Source organism: Columba livia, chromosome 9 (assembly GCF_036013475.1).
Source record: "Columba livia isolate bColLiv1 breed racing homer chromosome 9, bColLiv1.pat.W.v2, whole genome shotgun sequence".
NCBI classification, from domain to species: domain Eukaryota; kingdom Metazoa; phylum Chordata; class Aves; order Columbiformes; family Columbidae; genus Columba; species Columba livia.
The window spans coordinates 6,204,111-6,224,947 of record NC_088610.1 but is presented as its reverse complement, the minus strand read 5'-3'; the positions used below and the strand labels follow the sequence as shown (position 1 = coordinate 6,224,947).

The 20,837-nt window shown below is 46.8% G+C and overlaps 1 protein-coding gene across 37 annotated transcripts in view; it reads right to left on the bottom strand.

The window, feature by feature from the left end:
• LPP (LIM domain containing preferred translocation partner in lipoma) overlaps nucleotides 1-20,837 on the bottom strand; it is a 397,232-nt gene that overhangs the window by 276,472 nt on the left and 99,923 nt on the right. For 7 of the 37 annotated variants that reach the window (XM_065073591.1, XM_065073579.1, XM_065073606.1 and 4 more), the window contains one exon: nucleotides 6,751-6,830. The exons of the other annotated variants lie outside the window; for them this stretch is intronic. The gene's annotated coding sequence lies outside the window, so the exon portion shown is untranslated. The remainder of the gene's footprint in view (nucleotides 1-6,750; nucleotides 6,831-20,837) is intronic. 37 annotated transcript variants of the gene reach the window in all.

The following is a 20,837-nucleotide window of genomic DNA, read 5'->3' as shown; positions in this document are numbered from 1 at the left end:
AATCAATGTGCACAAGTTCTGATGGGACAACTGGGACCACAGCACACCCTGCCCCAGCCCAGCAACACCTCCTCCGACACACAGCTCCGTGACGAGCAGGGCGAGAACGAAGAGCACAGGAGAAAGTCTGTGACGTCTCGCAATGGTGTGCAAACACCAAGGGCAACCGACTGTGGAAAAAAGGCTGCCGTCTCTGCTGAACATGTGTAAGCTGTTGTGCTCCCAAAATGTAAAAATTTAGTCAGTCTTCCAGGTAGCAAAACCACAAATATCACAAATCCCTCATCCTTGGCGCTCCTCTGACAAGGCAAGTCACTTCCTTGGAGTTCTCAGGCACCACTGAGACAGCAAGGACACAGACTTCCTTTATCAACAGAAGCAAAACAGTTCTTCCCATTCTTCCCAGATGCCTTCCAACCAGCCTCCTCTGAAGCAGCTCCGCTGCTTTAGCTGGAAAAACCCGCAAAAAGAGGTTTCACTGGAAGCAGAGACCTAATGTTGGAAACTAGAGCCCAACTGGTGCAAGTCAGAAAAGTCTGCAAGCAGCAGTATTATAACGGGGTTTTGAGTTTAAAATATTCTGCAAGGTCAACACAGAGCATGTACTTATCTCTGGGTCTGTATATGCCCAGAGCTATATGCACCGACAGCACTATGCCACAGGCAGCCAACTCTCTCAGGCTGGGACTCTGCAGCAGAGCCACCAGCAGCTCCCAGCCCCAAGTGCCCTAATTAGCAAAAGGTAGAGAGGACACTTAATGACGTCATTGCTCTGAAGAGCAGCACGCCTCATCCCTTCAGATGGAGCCGGGATGAAAAGCCGCGCATCACCCATGCAAGGAGTGGTCGCCACCACCAGAGCCACACACAGGGACCACTGCACCAAAGGGAAAAGCACAGCATTGATTATTATTTTAACATGATCACTCACACCAGGACAACCCACACAGCAGATACTGAGGAGAGCAGAGCAGCTTGAAGGGTTTCACGGTGAAGAGGGACCTGATGCCAAGAAGAGAAGGTGACTGAGGTGGCCGGAACATGAGGGAAAGGTCTCCCTGCAAGGCAGCAGTGATTAACTGATACTGGTAACGGCCTCTAGCACCTGAAATGAAGCACAAGGAAATGGCATGGAAAAGACTAATGCCAAGCAGTAATAAAGACAGAGCCAGGGCTGTTGCTCAAATACAAATTATTTTTTGCCCAGGTTACATGTTTCTAAAAAAACCAAAAAACACAAAAGTTTCCACATGCAGAGACATCCTGTTCGCTGTATTAAATTAAAGGGATGATTCAAGTGGGAAAAGCTTTCGGTAAGTGGGGCGGGGGGGAGGAAATCAATTTCAGGTTGCTACGGACAACTGGGCCGTCTCCTGCAAAACTAAATCGGATTCAGCTCTACGAATCTGAACACTAAACATTCCCTGAAATATAAGACACACACACAGTCTCTAAATAAATAAACGCAATAAAATACAGTCCTGTGTCATCTCCTGGCTTTTTTTTTGCTGAACTAAGGACGTGCTCAAACCTGCTAATTACAGCAAAATACAGGACTGGAGTTTTGGCTCGTCAGTGGCTTTCTGACTGCCAGTGCAACACCGATCACTGCCTTACAGGGGAAAAGATATTTAATAGCAGAGTGGCATTTGGCAAATTGAACCAGAGCGGCACCCAGATTCAGCTTGCTCTGGGCTCTTTCGTGTGCTCTGCGCTTGCAGCAGGATCTAAAACAATGTTCTGCTGATCCAGGCTCCTGCAGAGCTCATCTAGCAAGAGCCGGAGAAAGCTCACCCTGGGGCTTTCAAGCATGTCCTAGCTAATACTGGATGAAGGCAGTTTAACCTGCCCACGTTCCCTGAATAGAAACAACACCCTCCACCTGCGCAGTTGACCTGTGGTCGGAGAAGCCAGGTAGGAACCTTGAATGGAGGGACCACTTGGGACAACACAATGACCATGGTCCGATGGCTGTCTTCTCCACATACCATGCGCTGGAATAATTTCAAACAGATCTTAAGCACCATCCTCACTCTCTGCATCAAGTAGAGATGCAGGGGTACAAGGCTGCATCACCTCCTCACCTGTGGGACATTCTCCTCCAGCACACCCTCCATTAGCACCCCAGAGCAACCCACTGCAAACCACGGTCCCCCCTAGTCCTAACACCCCCCTGAGCAAGGAGGGCAAGGAGCAATGGCAGCCCTGGGAGCCTCACCGTGCCTCTGTGCTGGGCACATTAATCCCTGTGGTCCCCGGGAGCCCAAGGGAACTCGGGAGAGGCACAATTTGGCAAAGATCAGAGCCACCAATCAGGAGCTGCATCAGGCTTTTTGTGGGCTGGAAGAGTATGAAATCAAGGCGGAGGAGAGATGGTGCCCCATGAAATAAGGGAAGTAGGCAAGAGTTGACTGGGCTCCCCGTGTGCAAGCACCTGCTCCAGCACGGCCTCTGGCACAACGAGCTGTACAGCAAGTGATGTTACTCTAGTCACACTGAGCTCAGCACCAACTGTACAGCATCTTTCTGCATCACGGACAGACCCAGGGGATGGACACCAGGCTGCCCCAGCAGCCCACTGAGAAAACAAAGGGTAAGAGCTGGACACCAAACCCCTGGTCAGAGAGGACGGAGCAAAAAAGATGAGGCACCTAATTTTGTACCCTTCCCCCAAAAACCGTTAAGTGACTGAATAAATCCATCTAGATCAATTTCTCCATCAATACAACAGGAAAAATTACCATCCCATGATACTATGAGTCTTAATTTTATGGAGCAGTCGATGTTCTTCCAATGAAACATAGCATTAAAATATACGATTTTATTAGCAAAATCAATGATGTGTGCAAAGACAGTCCCCCATGGCTTAAAAAAATAATAATCTAGGAATAATTATGAAACTGATAGTAATAGAGAACATTGTGCAATTACTACAGCTGTTTTGCAGGACTGTCTAATCATGATGGCCTCAACTTCTGATAAGACACCTTAAGGCAATACCACCAAAAAAATCAACTGAAGCTCAGCATTCCCCTGCACTTAGAGGGTGCAAAAATTTCACCTACTTTGTGTTTACTGATTTACAATACCTTTTTTCTTTTTCCCTCTAGCATGATGATAACATTCCAGAAACAAAAACACTACAACATTTACAGAAATATTTACCAGTTGCCTGTCTCTTTCTCCTTCTCCACCAGTTCCAGTGTTTTGTTGCAGTAGAAAAGCAACCAGGGGAGATTTACTCACACTTAAACCTAGCAGAAATGGAAGCGAGAAAGGCTGCAACTTTTCAGCACCAACAAAACACATGATGGTCCTTAACCACGCACACAGGTCAGGCATCTGCAGCATCTGAACACCCTCTGCAAGCAACGCACCCAGTGGGGACACATGGAGTCCTGACACCCATTTCCCCCCCACTGGCTTCCCCCGATGTGCAGCCACAAGGCCCGACCCACAGCGCAGGTCCCCTCCAACATCTCACCCAGCACCAGCTGTGGCAGACGGGGCAGCTGGATCTCCCCATCTTCAGGAGAAAGCCAGATGCATGCAGGAACCCAACTGCAAGTCCAGCACCCCAAGCAACCTCTGTTCTCACCTCCCATGGGATGCTATGAGCAAAATCCACCCCACCAGTCTGCCAGTCTTCTCACCTACTAGCCATCATCCATTTCAGTATCATCGTAAAGAGCTCAGACAGTCAAGAAATTCAGGCACTACCAAATCCAACACTGATCAAGCCACTGTTCGATTTTTCAGTTAGCTCCGGCTAATTAACAAGGAGCACCAAGGAGTCCCAGGTATCGCAAAGTGCTCAGAGTTCATGTGCTTATGTGAAGTGGTGCCAAATAAATGACTGCTGCCAGCTCTATCCCAAACGTTCTGCCTTGCACCCATAGCTATCTATCCATTTGCAAGAGCCTAATGTCCACTCAGAGGAAAAAATACCGTCTCTTTACTCCACCTGGCCTTAAACAACCTCCAGATGCTTGTGGGAATGGATGAGGAAAGAGAAACAAGAATACTCAACAGATGTTTTAATTAGCATAAATTTGCCATTCCTCTTTCTTCTACCATCAAACTCCTCTATTATCCTCGTTGGATAATTTACAGTGCTTGTTGCAAAGTAGTCTCTGAGAACAGAGACAGCATACACTTGATAATGCAGAAGTTCAAAGAGCTGAGCCACGCATGACCTGCAAGCAGATTGTTGCAATTTCCTTGCATGTATAAAAGGGCTTTGCCTTCATGCAATGCTGGAACTTGTCATCATGAAACACCCTCCTACTACAACATGGCCCAGAGGAGCTACTATTTTGGGTCCTAATAACATGCTTGGTTTTACAGGAAAGCAAAAAGCAGAGTAACACGGAACAACCCAGCTGTCAAGTAGGGAAACAGATGGGATCCTCGCAGAGCTACACAGATTGCCTTAGTCAAGGGCTGTCACAGCCCATCCTCAAAATGGGAAAGCACAGTGCAGGAGCTAGATGAAAGGAGCTTGTGAAATTAAGTAGCATCATCACCTCCACAAGGCCTGTGAAGAGACAATAGAGAATTGCTTTCCAGGCACTCTGATCCCAAGGCAATAAAACATGACTCAAAGTTGTTTGTTAGGCTGTTTTTTTCCCCCTACTAGAAATGCCTTTTGGCTGAGTGACAGTTGCCCAGTTCTCCCACTTGTTTGGTCCCCACAAAATGCCAAGAGCATGCACGGAAAGAGGCACCAGGAAGCACAGGTGACAACTATGGTCTTGGAAAAGCTCTCCCTTTGGAAGTAAGCACAAACAAGGCTGGTTGGGGTGTCCCTGCCAGCGTGGCCCCAGGTGCTGGCAGGCAGGCTGGCTGTCCATGCACAGGCAGTGCCATGATTCACCGCACTGCGGCTTCCAGTCCACAATTTGGCTTCCAAACAGTCTAGGAAACCACAGCACCTGCCATGGCGGTTCAGCTCCCGTGTCGAAGGAGGTGCCTTTGTACACCATGAGTCAGTGGTGAACCAGGAGAGGTGATGGACCGGCCTCACCTTCCTCATTCAGACTCACAAGAGGATGCTAAACCCAAGCTAACAAACCAGTACTCTGGAAATCAAGGCATGCTTAGAGACATTAGGGCCCATACCTAACAAACACAGGGCCTGTGCCTCCTATCTACATTCTGAGCTCACAGAAGAGCAGCCCCCAAGGACAGCTGGCTATTCATGCCTGTAGTTACTCAAGCAACGAAGGCTGCACACAGAGAAAAGGCTGGAGCCAGATTGTGAATGAAGTACCAGGATCAATTCCCCTATCTACCCTCCGCCTCTCACTAACTGGAAAATACTATTCAGGGAAAATATAATTTAAAGGCGGAGGCTAATGATGAATCAGATTGATTTTTAGGGCAAGAAATTAGATGTATTTGTAGTCTACCCGCTTGCAGCTTGCCAAGAGTCAGCAATAGCAAGTTTCAGGACAACCCAGCATCCTCTCCCCTTCCTCATTCCAGCCCCTTCCCCTGTTCTGTCTCCCACAAAGGAAAGAAACCACCCTCACAGGAAAGAAATTCCCTTATACAAGACAATCAAGTGTTGCCAGGGGCCAGCTCAATGCTGGCTTCCCCCTCCCTGCAAAACTGCACAGAGCCTGAATTTATGGATGTGCAGAGGGTCCACTTTCCAGGGAACAGCAAATTCCAAGCGTGCAGCTGGGAGGAATGCATCGTATGTCTGGTATTCACGCTGCGCCCTCTTTTCCTCTTCCTTTTTTTGGCCGTATAAGGAGCTGAGCACAGCAGGCAGGGCCAGGGAGCACAGTGCTGCCTGATCAACGCCATTAGACTTCCAGCTCTGTTTGTCTTTACTGGAAATCCAATCAATCCGTCTAGGAAAAAGGTTAGTGCATACACCACAGAGCGTCAGGATCAGGCATCACACCCTTGGGATCCAGGGTAAAAAGAGGAGCAAGGTGAACTAGACCAGCCCAGCAAGGCTTCCCACAAAGATACATGCACACGTAGATAAGCACAGGCAAGAATTTTCTTAACTACATTGGAGGGAATGGGGGTGCTAACTTAAAAACCAGTGACTATTATGGCTGCAGTCCTAAAGGGCTGTTTCCCAGGTCACCAGCACTCAAGTCATATCTGCAGAGGACATAAAAGGCAACCTGGCCGTTGGTGCAGGCACCTGGGGTGGGGAGGATTACATGCCCTCAGCCACAGAGAAATTAATCCTCTCTAACATGCACAGGTTATAAATGGGAATGTGGGACCACCCTTTAGAGATGCAAATCACTCATATATTTTCCTAAAGTCCCAACAATCTCTAAGTTAAAGTCTATTACAGTATGTCAGCAGCAGACTGGGATTTCCATATCCCCAATGCAATTACAATATTACATCCTAAAAAACAAAACCTTTTTGCCACTGTTGCTTCTTCTGCAAAGAACAGGCTACTGCTGTGAGCACGCAGGACTTTGCAGGAATAAAAAGGAGGAAAGAAAGACGCACTTCTCCACCCAAGGCAGAAAATCCTGGATCACAAATACCCCGGAGGAATACACATGAACTCTCCTTTCTCAACTCCCCTGTTTGGCATGAGAAGAGCTGCTCTCATTTCATCCTGCAGGAGAGTGGTGATAACACCTCCCAGAAAGAAGGAAGAACACAGACACACTGCCAATGTCCGGCTTGTCTCTAGTTCAGTCCTGGCTTTTTCTTGCATACAGAAGACCTGAAAAGACCTGCACAACAATCTATGCTGTTCCTCACCTTCAGCTGCTTCAGAGAAAAGTTATTCCATCTGCTTTCTTCAGCCAGGCACCAGGGTCCCAAGCGAGGCCACAATAGAGCTGGCCAGGAAAAAGATAAGAAACCTTAAATAAATCAGCAACCTGACCCACTTCCCCAAGGGTGTTGCCTTCAACCCAGGCTGGTTCTTGATGCCTTGAAAGATGAAGCAAATCTTCCATAACAGGCAGGATTGAAGTCTTCTGCCCTAGATACCTTCTTATTCCAGTGCCCAAAATATAAAGATTAACTTAATCCTGAGGCAGAAGGGTTAATCTTGCTCCCAATTTTATTTTATTATTTTGCCAATAGTCATTAGCACTGAAATAATTCTTCACACACACACAGAAGCATCTGGTCTGCCTCTGAATCTTAGGTCATTGGCCACAGAAGCCTTCTCTCACAACGCCACATGCTCTGGATTACAGGTTGGGTGACAGCTGGTTTTATTTGTTGTTGTTGTTGGTTGGCAGTTTTTTACCAGTTTCAAGATTCTCAGCTTTGACTGACCATCATATGTGTCTGTGTACGGGGACAAGGAGAACAGACACACCAAAGCTGCCTCCCGACTTACAGACATCTCTCTGTGCTTCAGAGACTATCCCAATGCTTTCACAGTCCCTCCACAAATGCATTTAGAGGGCAGGACACCGCTGGGCAGAAGTGGGATGTTCCCCATCAGCATCAAGCTAACTTTCCTCTCTATGGAGACTTGTTGATGCTGCCTTGTTGGGTGAGAACAGTGACCACCACAGCCCCTCACACTCGGCCTCAGTAACACAGCAGCGGACAGCAGATCATGAGCAACCTGAACCCACCCAACCACCCTGTCCTGTCCTCACACCCCTGCCAAAAAGGATGAGTCCCATCCCCTTCTCGGTACCAGCACTTCTGGGCTGCAGCTCCCCATCCTCCCTTTGGAGGCCCAGTCCCACCTCCTGCAGCTGCCTGCTCTCAACAGTGGCCAGAACCCTCCTCATTATATCCAAATACAGTCTTCAGCCTCCACCTGCTGTACTCAGGTGGAGACAGGGATGCTCTGAGGCATACAGTGGAGTAACTTGGATGAAGAGACATGGTTGAAACTCAACTGGGGGAGGGGAAGATTTCCAGCCTCATTAATAACAGCCTGAAATTAAAAGCAGAGCTTGTAGTACAGATGTGATTCCAGATACCCTGCTGCTCGTGTTAACAGTGTGGCTTTATTACGGTCAGGGATTAAAACCAGCTCCAACAATTAAAGGAGTGGGGGGAAAAAAAAAAAAAAAAGAAAGAAAAGAAGATGACTAAATGAAAGAACCACCACCACCAAAAATCAGTAAAATAAAAAATTCCTGTGGGCTGAAATGATTAGCAAAAAAAAGGTTGTGTGCTGTGAGTAGCAAGAGTGAATGCTTCCCTTCTTACTGTCAACAAGCCCACACATGCACCCCACCAAGTGTATGTGTCCCGTACCCACGGGAAGCCACCCAGTGCCCTGTGGCTCAAGCAACAGCCACTATCGGTCCCCATGGGATGTCACCTCCCACGCCAGAGCAGGTGCTCTGTGACCACCCAGCTTGGAAACCTTCCTCACTCCCACTGCCTAAACGCTATACCATTTAAAAAAAAAAAAATAGAAAAGAAAAATGCCTCACAACAAATGACTGATGCGCCTGGAACTTCTCAGGAGCCACCAGTCCCTGGTGAGCAGCCGGAGAAGGTGGAGGAGCAAGAGGTGGGGAGGATCAGCAGATCCATGCAGCCGCTCGCAAGAGCCGAGCAGAAGCACGCACACATTTCTTCAAGGTGAGCTGGCTGCCCAACGGTTGCTCAAAATGCCATCGACCACCCTGCATGTCCCAATGCCTGCCCACAGCAGCCCTGCTGCCCGCTGGTGAGGCCGGACACCTTCATGGGTAGCAGCTGGAAGAGTACACCGAACTTAAATGTCCTGAAGTTAAGAGGATGAGAAGCCAGTAGGAATCCTCAGTTCGTCATGTCTTGGTACATTAGTTGACGCCTTTAAGGGCTCGGTCAATGCTGCTGAGATTTGAACCTACTTTCTTTTTTCACATGAATTAGAAGCAATTAATTCACAAGAAGGAGAGAGGAAGATAGTTCTCCTCTTTGTCCCCCCATTCCTGATACATAAAACATCACTCTTTCTTTTCAAGCACTGTCAGCACACCAAGAGGACCAAATCTCTGCAGACAAACCACCAAAGGGGCACAAGTTTGGCAATCAGATGGGCATCCACCAATCGAGTACATGGGACCGTGAGCCCAGTCCTTCCCAAGGGAAGTGAGCCCAGACCTGCATGGGAACAGCTACAGGGACCAGGGGCTACAGAGGGTCCTCAAAAGCCCCGGGAAACAGAAGGACAAACAAAAATAACTTTAAAACAATCGCTTCCCTGCCAGCACATGAACCAACAAACAGAATGGAAGCAGGTGAAATAGACATTCAAAGCCATTTCTCCAGGTTTCCAAGGCTCAGCAATTTTTCACACCCTGAAATCCCAAGATGGGGCAGCCCTGGCCTGGGGAGGGGGGCTGTGGGGTGCAGCTCTCCCCAGTGCCCATGCAGGACCTCACACCATCTTGGCATGCACAGCGGGACCCGCTGCTCCTCTCTGGTTGTGGGGAGCACAGAGGCAGAAGGTCCATATTCACCCATCAGATCTGAGCCTCATCTTTGCTCCAGGACAGAGGTAGAATCATTTTCCATAAAGGACTTACACTCCCTTACCAGGGATGCGACTATTAGGTGAAAAAGTCTTTGCATGTATGGAGACAGAATGGTGGATTCAGGTACGTTTTTGCTGCTGTAATGAAGGATGATGATGCCTGATTCAAACAAAGAAGATCCATCGTTATATGACACTGCATGTGTCTAGACAGCTGCTCTTAAAAGCCTGCCAAGAACTTTTACACTGTTAGTTCTCAGAAGCTCAGAAACTCCAAGCCAGGCCGTGCAAACCGTTTATAATTCCCTTCACTGCAGGGCTACAAAGGGCTTCAGTAGAACTGTACTTGAAGCCGTGTCTGCAGAAATATCACAGCAAAGGTGGCAAGTCCCCAGCAACCACACAACAGTCTGTACCATGTCCAGGGCTGGTTTGATAGTGTAAGAAAACCAAAACCTCTTTTCTTTTTTCCTAGCAGAAGTCTCCAGTGTTTCGAAAACATTCAGATTAAGACTAATAAACCCCACAATACACTTTCTCAGACACCAGAGGACTTTTTAAATACCAAGGTGACTGCAACCAGAAGTCACCACAGCTTAATAAATTTGGGTGAAGTGACTTCTCGGTGGTTTCAGCTAAAGGGCTTGGCCTCGTGTTTGCAGCAGGCTGGGAGTACAGATGGTCACCGCAGCTCAGCCAACATTTAGCAGGATAACAAACCACCTCCCTGCAGCCTTGCAACCCCATGAAGAGAAGAGTCATCCCCACTTTGCAGATGGAAAAATGAAGTTCAGAGCTGTGCTGCCCCATTACACTCACTCCTGGATGGAAAACCAAGGGATGCTTGAAGGACTTGGGATGGTAGCTGCACCAGGTACAACCTAGCAGAAGACAAATGGGCTGAGGCCTGGGAAAAGCACAAGGGAGCAGGAGGAGCTGAGCAAGTGCCAGCCAGCAAGGAAGATGCTGTGGCCATAAGGCAGCAAAGAAGAGTTCTTCCAAAGGAGGAGACCTCCCAGTGGAGCTGGAAAAGGGAGAGAAGAGGTCCCCAGGTCCCCCAGATAATCCCAGAAAAGTTTCAGCCCATTGCTATCAATCATGCTTTTAACCACGCCACTCATAACATTTAACAGAGGCAGAAACAACAGTGTGTCACACAGCTACCCATGAACAGGAGGTGAAGCCCATGGCACGTCTCCTTTAAAAACAGCCAAAACATACTGCACGGAATTTGCACTTGGATGATTCAGATCCTGTCCTTACAAACAGATGCTACAATCTTTATCCTACAAAGGACAACTGCATTGAGAAAGACTCCTCCTTTCGCCCCAGAATTTGTGATCCTGTATGTCACAGCTTTTTGTGTGCAGGTAATGCCCATCCCTGCACAGGCAGATGGGGATGAACACTATGGCTGGTATCAAGTGGGGCTGCTCCTTCTCTTAAAAACCTGTGCTTCCAGCTCCACTAGAAGAATCCCCATCTGCTCAGATAACTCAAACGGTCAAAATCAGGCAAATGCTGAGTACTACCTTCCCTTAGAGATTTCGCTAACAAACATCTGAGCAAAATCACAATGGCCCACCTGCATGTACTCCTCCAAAAATGTATTTGGTTCAAAGCACTTCTCCCTCACCTCCTCTGGTATAAGCTCATATTTCTCTGCTAGTAGCTGAGGTGCTGCTGACACCCTGAGCAGGAGGGTGATCGCCTTTCAGAGCTTCAAAGCCTCAGTGAAATAACCAGCTGCAGCCCAGGGTGGAAATCAGCACTGGGACCAGTAGTCCTCATTAACTAAAATAGCCCTAGAACTTCCTTGAGAGCACTATTAGAATTTATCTGGTTAAACATGCAAATATATCAACCCAACAAAGACTTAAACTTTGTACCTATACAATGCAAGAACACGTTCATTACAGATGTCATAACACACCTACAATAAACTGCTACTGCATTTCCAGAGAAGGAAATTTAGGCATCTGTATGAGCAGTGGGTTGTCAGAGAGAAAAAGTACTACAGTCAAGGAAAGAACTCTGGTTTGCCCCATTTTCCAGCCTATCACAGATGTGTACCCAAGGATGCAAGTCTTTCCTCATTAAATGAGGAACCAACAATCCTTCTGGCGCAACACCTCAAGCTTTGTTTTTTATTCCTATTTTAGCATGTGCAAGTCATGAGGAGCTAAGGGGACCTCTGAGCTTCTGCTTCTCAGCGAGACCAGACACTCCTGAACGACAGCTCTCAGTAGTTCAAAGCTTCCAGTTTCTGCCAAGTTCCTTGGTTCCCAAAAGATATTCTACAATCCTCCTTCTAGATTGACAAGTCCATTTTTGCACTACCCTCTGATAAACACAAATGGACATATGATGCAAAGGAACATGCATTGGGACAGCAAGGAGATGTTAGCATTGCGCAAACAAGACTTCAACAATACATGGAGATGAAAGCCCCAAGATCCTATCCTCTTGCTAAAGTACTGTTTACGTTAGTGAGACTTAAAGTGGATTTTAAACATTAGCTGAGAACTCCACTCAGTAAAGGGGGTCATCCAGGCACCTTCACAGGAGCCAACCTCCACGCTAGGGTAACCTGAACTTAGAAGTTTTTGCTTGGGCCAACGCCGGAGAGAAGACTCAATCAGGAAAGCACCCAGTGTCACTGCTGGTCTTGGCAAGGTTGGATTTACTACAGTGATGACTAGAAAGAGGATCTGCCTAGTCTGGAGGCCAGAGGTCCAAAAGGTAAGCCAAAAAGTAACTCATTCCCTTTCCTAGCAAACTGTATTTTCAGCTGGAAGTCGCTTTGGCAGCCTTCCTACCAGAGGATGCGGCAGGTCAAGACAAGGGTTCACTCCCGGCCAAGCTGAGTGGGGACACGAAACACAAGAACAGACAGCGCTTTGCAAACATGGGCTGAAACACCAGGAGGACTTCATCTCCTGGACAGCAAGGGACGCTGCTGGCCAGGGCTGCCGTGCTCCAGCAAGCACCAACCTGCAGCAGAGCAAGGATGGGGGAAGTACTAAGGCATGTGGAAAAGCAGCCAAGGCAAGTCTTCAGGCACCCAGCTGCACCACACCTGCCTCGCGAACACCTTCGGCTTCTCTTTTCTGCAAAAATCAAATGTGGTAGCATTTCATAAGAAAAAATGTCACTTCAACTCCTTATTAAAGGTAATTGCCTCTCCCACCCCTTTTTTCATTAATAACACTCAAGCATTCAAATGATCCTGTTATTTCCAGGCAAAACGTTAGTCTTCTTATGAAGAACCTATATATTAACACAATCTATCGTTACAAAAGTGAAAAGTTGTACTGAAAAAAAATCAATTCAGAAGCACTGTCCCATCCACCTGAATAGGAATTCACTTACATAAACCTCACACACAGGGAAACCCATAAGTGCTTGGAGAACAATGCTCATTACTCTTCTAGGCAGTAGCTATCCGCTTAAATATTATACAATGCACCTGCTTATTATTCTTATTACACAATATCACGTTCAAATCCATGCTGCAAGCATCCCACTCATTGCAAAAAAAGACATTAAAGGGAAGCAATCTATAGTAGCACGTTACACCACACCAATTCCAAGCAGGCTGTCATTCCAATCACACCAGATGGCATTTTGACTCCAACAGTATCCTCCAGTGAAACATCCTTGTTACAGCATTATCTTGCTATGTGGAGCCCTTTTGAAATGAATGGTAAAAATTCTCTTAGTCATTTCAAAAGGACTGCGTTGATCAGAGCAGTTTAACTTTTCGCATCACCTTTTCCAATAATTTGCAAAACTGTGAGGCCAAAACAGGCCATCTTTAAGGAAAGAATTAAAAAAAAATAAAATCAGCACCTGCCTTAGGAAGGAACTACAGAACAGAGCTGCGTATCCCAAATCAAGGGAGCCTTATGTGCCATTTCAGATCCAGGTCAACTCAGAAAATCACTTAAGCACATGATTAACTTTAATGTGTGCTGAAGTTGCTTTGACTTCCGTAGGACTTAAGCATATACTTACTGCTCTCCTGTACAGAAATACTCCCTTAAACCAGATCCTGTTTTGTAAGGATGCTGCATACACACAGACACACGTGCAGCTCATGCCCTCAGCAAAGCTCTGGCTCCCCAGCCCAGTTCCAAACCAGACTGCCTTAATTTTGTGCCCAGATACAGACTGAAATGTTTCATCCTGAATTTTAAATAAACACCACCCTGAGGTCTGGAAGTGATTTATCTGGAACAGGGCCTTTATGAAAAGTCAGCTCGAGGTTTTAGTCTTGATAAGTGATGCAAAGTCTGATGAGAAACACTACAACACACCAGCGCTGCAGATCTGTCCAAGAAGAGGTGGCCTCCCTGGGCCCAGTTACATCTGCTCTGGACCACTCCGTGGGATCCAGCAGGATCTTGGTTTCCCAGTTCACTGTGCCACAGAGGAGAGGGGTGACCTCTGGTCCAGCATCCAACCACTCACCAAGGACCACAGTTACTGGCCCACATTCTGCTCACAACCACCACCATGCAACTCAACATATCCCCCACCACGGCAACCAGTGCAGCACTGTGTCCCCACAGAGCCAAGAGCAAGGAAGGATGCAAAAAGTGACTGAAAGCACCTCTTCAGTCCTGCCCCACAAGGTGGGCTGAAGGACTATAGCAGTGACCAAAAAGCACCTGAAGCATCCCTATCAAGGAGCTCTTGTGTTTCAAAATAGAAGCTTAACCCAAAAAAGCCCCTTTGTCCATCCCTTCCCTTCACCAGCTACTCTCTTGCTGTTACAGTTAATTGCAAGCACATTGTTCCTACAGCTTCTCTGATGGAAAAGCACTCCAGCTACGTAGGGGCTTGGTTTTCCCATCTTCCGCATTCTCAGGGCAATGTAATAGATTATTATTATATATGTCAGCTTTGCAAACAACTACAGCATCCATGCTGAGTGCCTGTGCATGGCATGCTGTTTCTCAGTGCGATTCAAAATAGCCAATATATTAAAATCCCACAAAGAAGTGAGTTTCTAATGGAAAAATTGATAGGCCAGATGTTGATATTGATGATTATTTAGCTAGCCCAAGGCGGAGCCCAAACCCCTCTAGGTTAGAGGGCCCCACCCTTCCCCTTTCCTCAATGACCCACATTACTGTCTAGCTGCTCCTACAGCCACCCACCCCCTTGGTTTACTTGCCCAGAACAGTGATGCACACAATCTTCTCCAAGCCCTGGCCCTTCCCCTGTGTTAATCACTGCTACCAAAAGCACATTGATAAGGGATCAACAAGGTCTTCCATGCTGAAGTTGTCATGGCAGTAGAAATACTTTGCAGTAAGACATCAAATGCCGCATTCAGGATTTGGATTCCACCAGCTCAATGGCTCCACACAACCCTCCCTTTGGGGAAGCCCCGACTGAACAAAACTCAACTTCGCTTAAATGCTCTGTTCAGCAGTGCAGGATTACTTTATTTTACCTCTTGAAATCTCCCTCTTTTGGATGCCACCCGGCAAAAAAATATTATGATAAGAAATCTTTGTAGATTAGAGATATCAAGATCTTAATATCAAGCCCTTTATGAGGCAGCAGGAAAGGATACGGACAGCAAAACGCATTCCCAGTGCACCAACAACTTCCCTGTGCCTGGGCTTGATGTCTGATTCAAACTCACACTGGCCTTTTTAAACTACATCTACCCAATGTGGTGAAAATGGCTCCAGGAGCTGCCTGACACGTCAGCTTTGTGCCCGAAGCCAAGAGCAAAGGTGCTGCTTACCAGGGCTGCTGTGCAAAGGGCCACCAAGTGATGCTGTTCCCTCCTGCAATGCAGCTTCTGGGGTCCTCTGGGATCTCCCACACCACGTGCAATGGGATCCTGCATCTCCAGCATCACGGGGGCTCATAGAGCTAGGGAGAAGTCTCAATCTGTGCTCCCACACAAAGGGTCAAAGGGGTTTGAACCAGAGGGTCCCAACATGCCTCCCAGAACAATAAAACCAAGTGCTATCCAAAAGCAAAAAGAAAACAGAAAAGTTTATTGCCTGTGTCATTTAAATATGGATTTGTATTACAGAAACATACCAGGAGCCTCCTGTCTCCCTCCCTCAGCCCCTGCGAAGAAACAAATCACCACCTTTCTCCAAAGGTGACAAAAGAGCAAATAAGACCAAGAGTGACAGAGGCAAGATGAGGACAGTTGCAGGGTGCTGCAGCTTCCCATTTCAAAGCAACAAACTCTTTCCACCATTAAGTTCAACTGAGTATCGATGGAGGGTAAGACTTGAGAAAAAAACACAGGTAGTTTACATCTGTGCCAAGTCCCTTGCTCGCCTGTTCAGTATGTTAAAAAAACTAAAATAAAATAAATCACAGAGTTTCAGTAGTTTCTTTCTCTACCAGTTGCTGTGGGAAAATCCTGCACAAACCATTGGAGAAACAAGCTACTTTGAAACACAAAAATGATTGCACACATCTATTTAACATGGAGCAAAACGGAAAAAACACGGTTTTCCCCGAATTACAGTGTGAAATTTTGATAAAAGGGAATGTTATTTTCTTTGAAGCTAGTGCCGTCCTTTCAAGCCGTGCTTCAGTCACCTGAATCATATGCCAAGACCACCAACACGATGCAATTTCCATCTCCAAAGCTTTGGTCTTGTAGGATTTACTCGTTTAAGCTGCGAGAGAAAGAAGCACATTACATACTGCTGACGGCGTGCATTTGTGCGTGTGAACACAGATGAGGATGAGGTGAGATTAGGACAAACTTGCAGGGAATTAGCCCAGCGGGTTATTTATTCCATGGCAGCGCAGATTAAAAGGGCTGACTGTCCCTTTGGCCTTATGAGCACTCACGTGAGTTACCAAGCACGTTTTATGAGCGGGGAGGGGAGGAGATTTCATCATCCAGGTAAATATCTCTATAAATAAACGGTGCATTTAATGAACAGCAGTTTGCGTATGATCAACATGACACCGCCTGGGATCCTGGAATGCCTTATAAAGAAAAGCTCTATTTCAGCATCCCTGGGGTGAGTGGGCTGGATCAGTCCCAGCTGACAAGCAGATATGTTGAGACAGAAGGGCTCACCCCCCACCCCACAATCTCAGGGTCCTCAGACAGGACCAGTCTTGCCCAGTATGCTCCAGTTCAGCAGCATGACCAGCAGTTAAAGCCTCTCAGTCCCACCCTGGCATGGACAGGCACTTTGCTTGTGCCCTGTCCCACCGGACCAGGCTTCAGGCTCTCGAGGGATTTAGTAGCAGAAACCAGGCGGCCTCATTCCTACTGACCCATTCTCACCGTAACATATTTCTCATTTCCGAGCGACTGGCTGCTCTCTCTCAGTTCTGGTTAATATTATTTGTGTTTTAATGCTTTCTAGGAACCATTCCAGCTTTACATCACAACAAATACCACTCGGTAGGGGAAACACTTAATCTGCCTGGCTGCGCTTCGGGTACTTTGCTTTAGGAACTGGTCCAGGCAGTCACAGAAGCAGCACCGCCTGCCCCACGACCAGAGCAATCCCCACACACACTCAGCCCCATCGGGGATGTGGCCCATAGTTCTGAAGGTGACTTTGACCAAGGTTGAACTCTGGAGCTCCTCCAGAAATCCTCCAAGGAGCATGAGTAAGCAAAATGCAGAGAAACCCACAAAAGCTCAAGATCAAAGGACTCTTTGGGTTCTTTTTCTTTGCAGACACATTGGGTATTTCCCATTTTCTTCCTCTTTGGTCTCACCAGCAGCAGGTCTTCCCGTGGCCATCGTTGCCATAGACTGAGGCTGAACTAGTGTTGTACAACACCCAGGAGGAGGTTTCCACAGCACCACTTACCAGAAGGGGAAGCTGAGGCAGAGAGAAGCACTGGAGGTGCTTTTCCAAGCTTCAAGAATCAATTCACTTGAGACTATTGATTCTGACACTAACCTTGAGAGAGGCCTCTTTAATTTATGAATTTTCACATGAACCCCACCAAAACACAACAACACTCACAATGGCTTTCTGGGAAGCACTGAAGAGGCCCAAAATTACACAAGAAATCTGTGACAGAGCTGAAAACAGAAATATTGCATTTTATGGGCTTGCAATCCAACTTCTCTAAAAAGTATTTCTCCATTTCTTGATGGTGTCTTCCTTTAGCTCTATCCTTGCGCCAGTTTGAGCCAAAAAGAATCACTTTACCCTCTTTCAAGCAAGAAGCTGTTTTCTCCACTGAGAAGGGATGTAACCAGATCAACAAAGACTTACAGGTCAGCTCCTCATCTGCAATTCCACCTCTTGTTTGTGGTTTGTGCATTATTTACTCTCACAAAGAAAAGGTAAAAGAAAACACACAAAAAGAGAACCCACTCAAGGAGATATGCTCTTTGAGACAGGCAGGACAAGCTCAAAAAGGGAATATTTACTGTCATCAGTCAGCCCCAGGGAGGGTAGAGGGGGAGCTCAATGTCATGCCATGTTAATTATTTACTCTCAGATTTTCTCAGGAACTTGTAACCCACACCCAGCAGCTCAGGAGCACACCCACAGGGTGCAGGCAATGAGGAAATTGGGGAGGGAGAAGAGGAGATACCTTAAATCACCAGGAAAACGCTAAGAGTTTGAAGCCAGGGATTATCAACCAGACAGAATTACCCAGTTACGCAGCTGTGACGAGGAACAAGAGGGTAAAAGCACCAAGGAACACTGAGCACTGTTAGGTTCCCAAACTACACAAAGCACAGACAACAGGCACAAAAGACTGAGGCCATTACATTAAGACACAGATTACACTGCATCCACCAGCACTAAAATATATCCTCAAGAAACTTAATCTACCTCTTCCCAGCAAAGCCACACAGTGCCATGGAACAGCAGGAGCATCTGAGCTCCAGGAGACCTGGAGGTCTCCCATCAATGTATTTCCCACAAGAACTCCACTTATGTCCCATCACCACATAAAAACACTCCTGCATGAATTTTAGTCAATATTTTAGCTTTTGGAGGGGAGGGAGTTTTGTGTTGTACTGTTTTTCTTAAATCAAAGAGGAACTAGAAAGTTTGAAAGTTCAGATTCTGGAGAGGTCTGTGGGTTTTAATGGGGGCGGGGGGGGAAGGTGTTTAGGAGTTATTTTTTCTCAAAAACAGGATGTACTTTTTCCTGTTTCTTTCTAAATTTTTCCCCCACGTGAAAACACTTCCCATTTTCCACCCAAGCACTACTTTTGAACTCTTCACAGCAGCAAACTCCGCTCCATCGGTGTTGGTGGGGAGCACCTCGACATGCTGATACTACCCCCTTTGCAATGCCCTCTTTCCAAACTCCAAATTAATCCCCTGCTCACATTAACATTCATTCCCCCTCAACCCAATCTAACTAACCCTTGCATCTCCTTTTATATATTACTAACCATCAACACATCTCAGTTTTGGGAGGAGAAACCATTCACACCACGTTGTTTTCACCTGAGAACCACTGACTGTGTCACATCGAGCCCTGGCACATCACCCCCCTCTGCTCCTTCCTTGGCCAGTCCAGCTCCCAAGCATTGTTTTTGTGTAGGTCCTACAATCTCACCCACCACACAACATAGTAAATGCTCACTTAGAGTTTTCAGTTGGTGGTTTGGTTTTGGTTTGGCTTTTTTCTTTAACCAAGTGACATTTTTTCAAACTAGATGACTTTTTCCACTTTAAATGTTAACTAGAGAGTGTAGGGGGGGAAATGGTGATGAAATTAATCCATTCATCTTTCTCCTCTAGTTCGATGCAACATTGCCTTTAGTCTCTTATGCAGCAGCAGCACTTTGCAAATGTATTTCTTTCAGCAAAGTATTTAAATAATGTGGAGAAATGATCTACTAAGATGATTGACCTATACATTCTCTCTTTTCTACCACTTTTCAATCATTGCTCAATGCATTAGAAATAGCTGTTCTCATGTCTTTTTCTAAGCTCCTTCACATCGTATACAATGTCCACCCTGCCTTTAAATGCCACAAGGTGCAGAGTGTCTCAAGCATCAAGACCACACACCAGACAAATCCTCTAAAGCCACTCCAGGCTAATACACCAGGAATCAGGAGCACAAGGTTTAGGACTAAAGTTTTTACCTTAGGAAGTCCCTTGTGTTGTCAACACAAGTCAGCCACAAACCCAACCAAGCCGGCAGCACTTAGAGATTATTGTGCCACATCACCTCCTCATCAGCATACAATGGACAAGACAAAAGCAATTTTTGTCCCCTCCCAGGCACGCCAAGGACAATAGTTATCATTTTTAGTCCAGTTCATCTTCCTGCTTGAGCACGAACCACACACCGGTTTGTCCTGTCAGATGAGAGCACCTCATGTTTGCCAAGGTGAGCAATAGGGAAGGAGAACTTCTCTACATGACACAGGAGAGGGAAATGCACAGTTCTTGACTTTGATGCATGGAGCAGCTTTAACCATGGAGACCACTTAAAGAGATGGCCAGGACAGCAAGCATCTGCTTGGACACAGGGAAAGCAGGGAGGGGAACCACCTTATATCCAGAGTGACTTCTGGCAGGGAAGAATGATGGGGTTGTTCTAACATCCATCTCTTATGTATGGATGCAATACCTTTTGTTTTCCTACCTCTTCAGGTGCTCTCCTCCCACTCCCAGAAGTTTCTAAGGAGATGTTGCTTTCTTTCCTACAGCATGCATCAATATTTTGAGCACTCACCAGCAAGTCCAGTTTCCTCCTGATCCTGATAAACTGGATGGTGAGCCTCACACCCTGATTACAAGCCACCAGCGTGCTCCACAGACCACTCCTAAAGCAGTTGAGGTTATCAGAGCAACCTCGGGAAAACAAAGGTAGGTTCTCCCACACCCCCGGCCTAAAAGCTGATCCTTGTGATTGCATTTAGCTCAAGTCTGTAAAATACAAGACTTATTTAGAATAGAAAAACAACACGGCAGGATTAGATCACAGCAGACACTGTGCACTCAACAATTTTCATTCCAACTTTCTTTACCTCTAAATCCTTCCCCAGAATACTTTCCATTCCACTCTCTCTCCTTCTTCCCCCCCAAAAAAAAGTCAGGCTGGGACCCAGCCTAGATGTTCTCCCCATATAATCTGTCCAAACTACTGACTTGAGGTCACCAATTACATAGAGGACACCCCATCTGCTTCATATACCCGTATGGCAATTTGCTCTCACTGACTGCTGTGTCTGTCCGTCGGCTGCCAAGAGCATCCCAGCTCCCAGCGCTGCTCCCCTTCCAGCGGGACAGTGTGGAGCAGGCACAATTTAAGTGGAAACCCAGCCTGCACATTTCTCTTACTGTTTAACCAGCACCTCACCTTCTGGACCAAGGTCCAATACCCAAAAGCAAGGATGTGCTGTCACTTCTGTTCCAGCAAGTGTGGTTTTTGGGGTTTTTTTTTTAAAGGA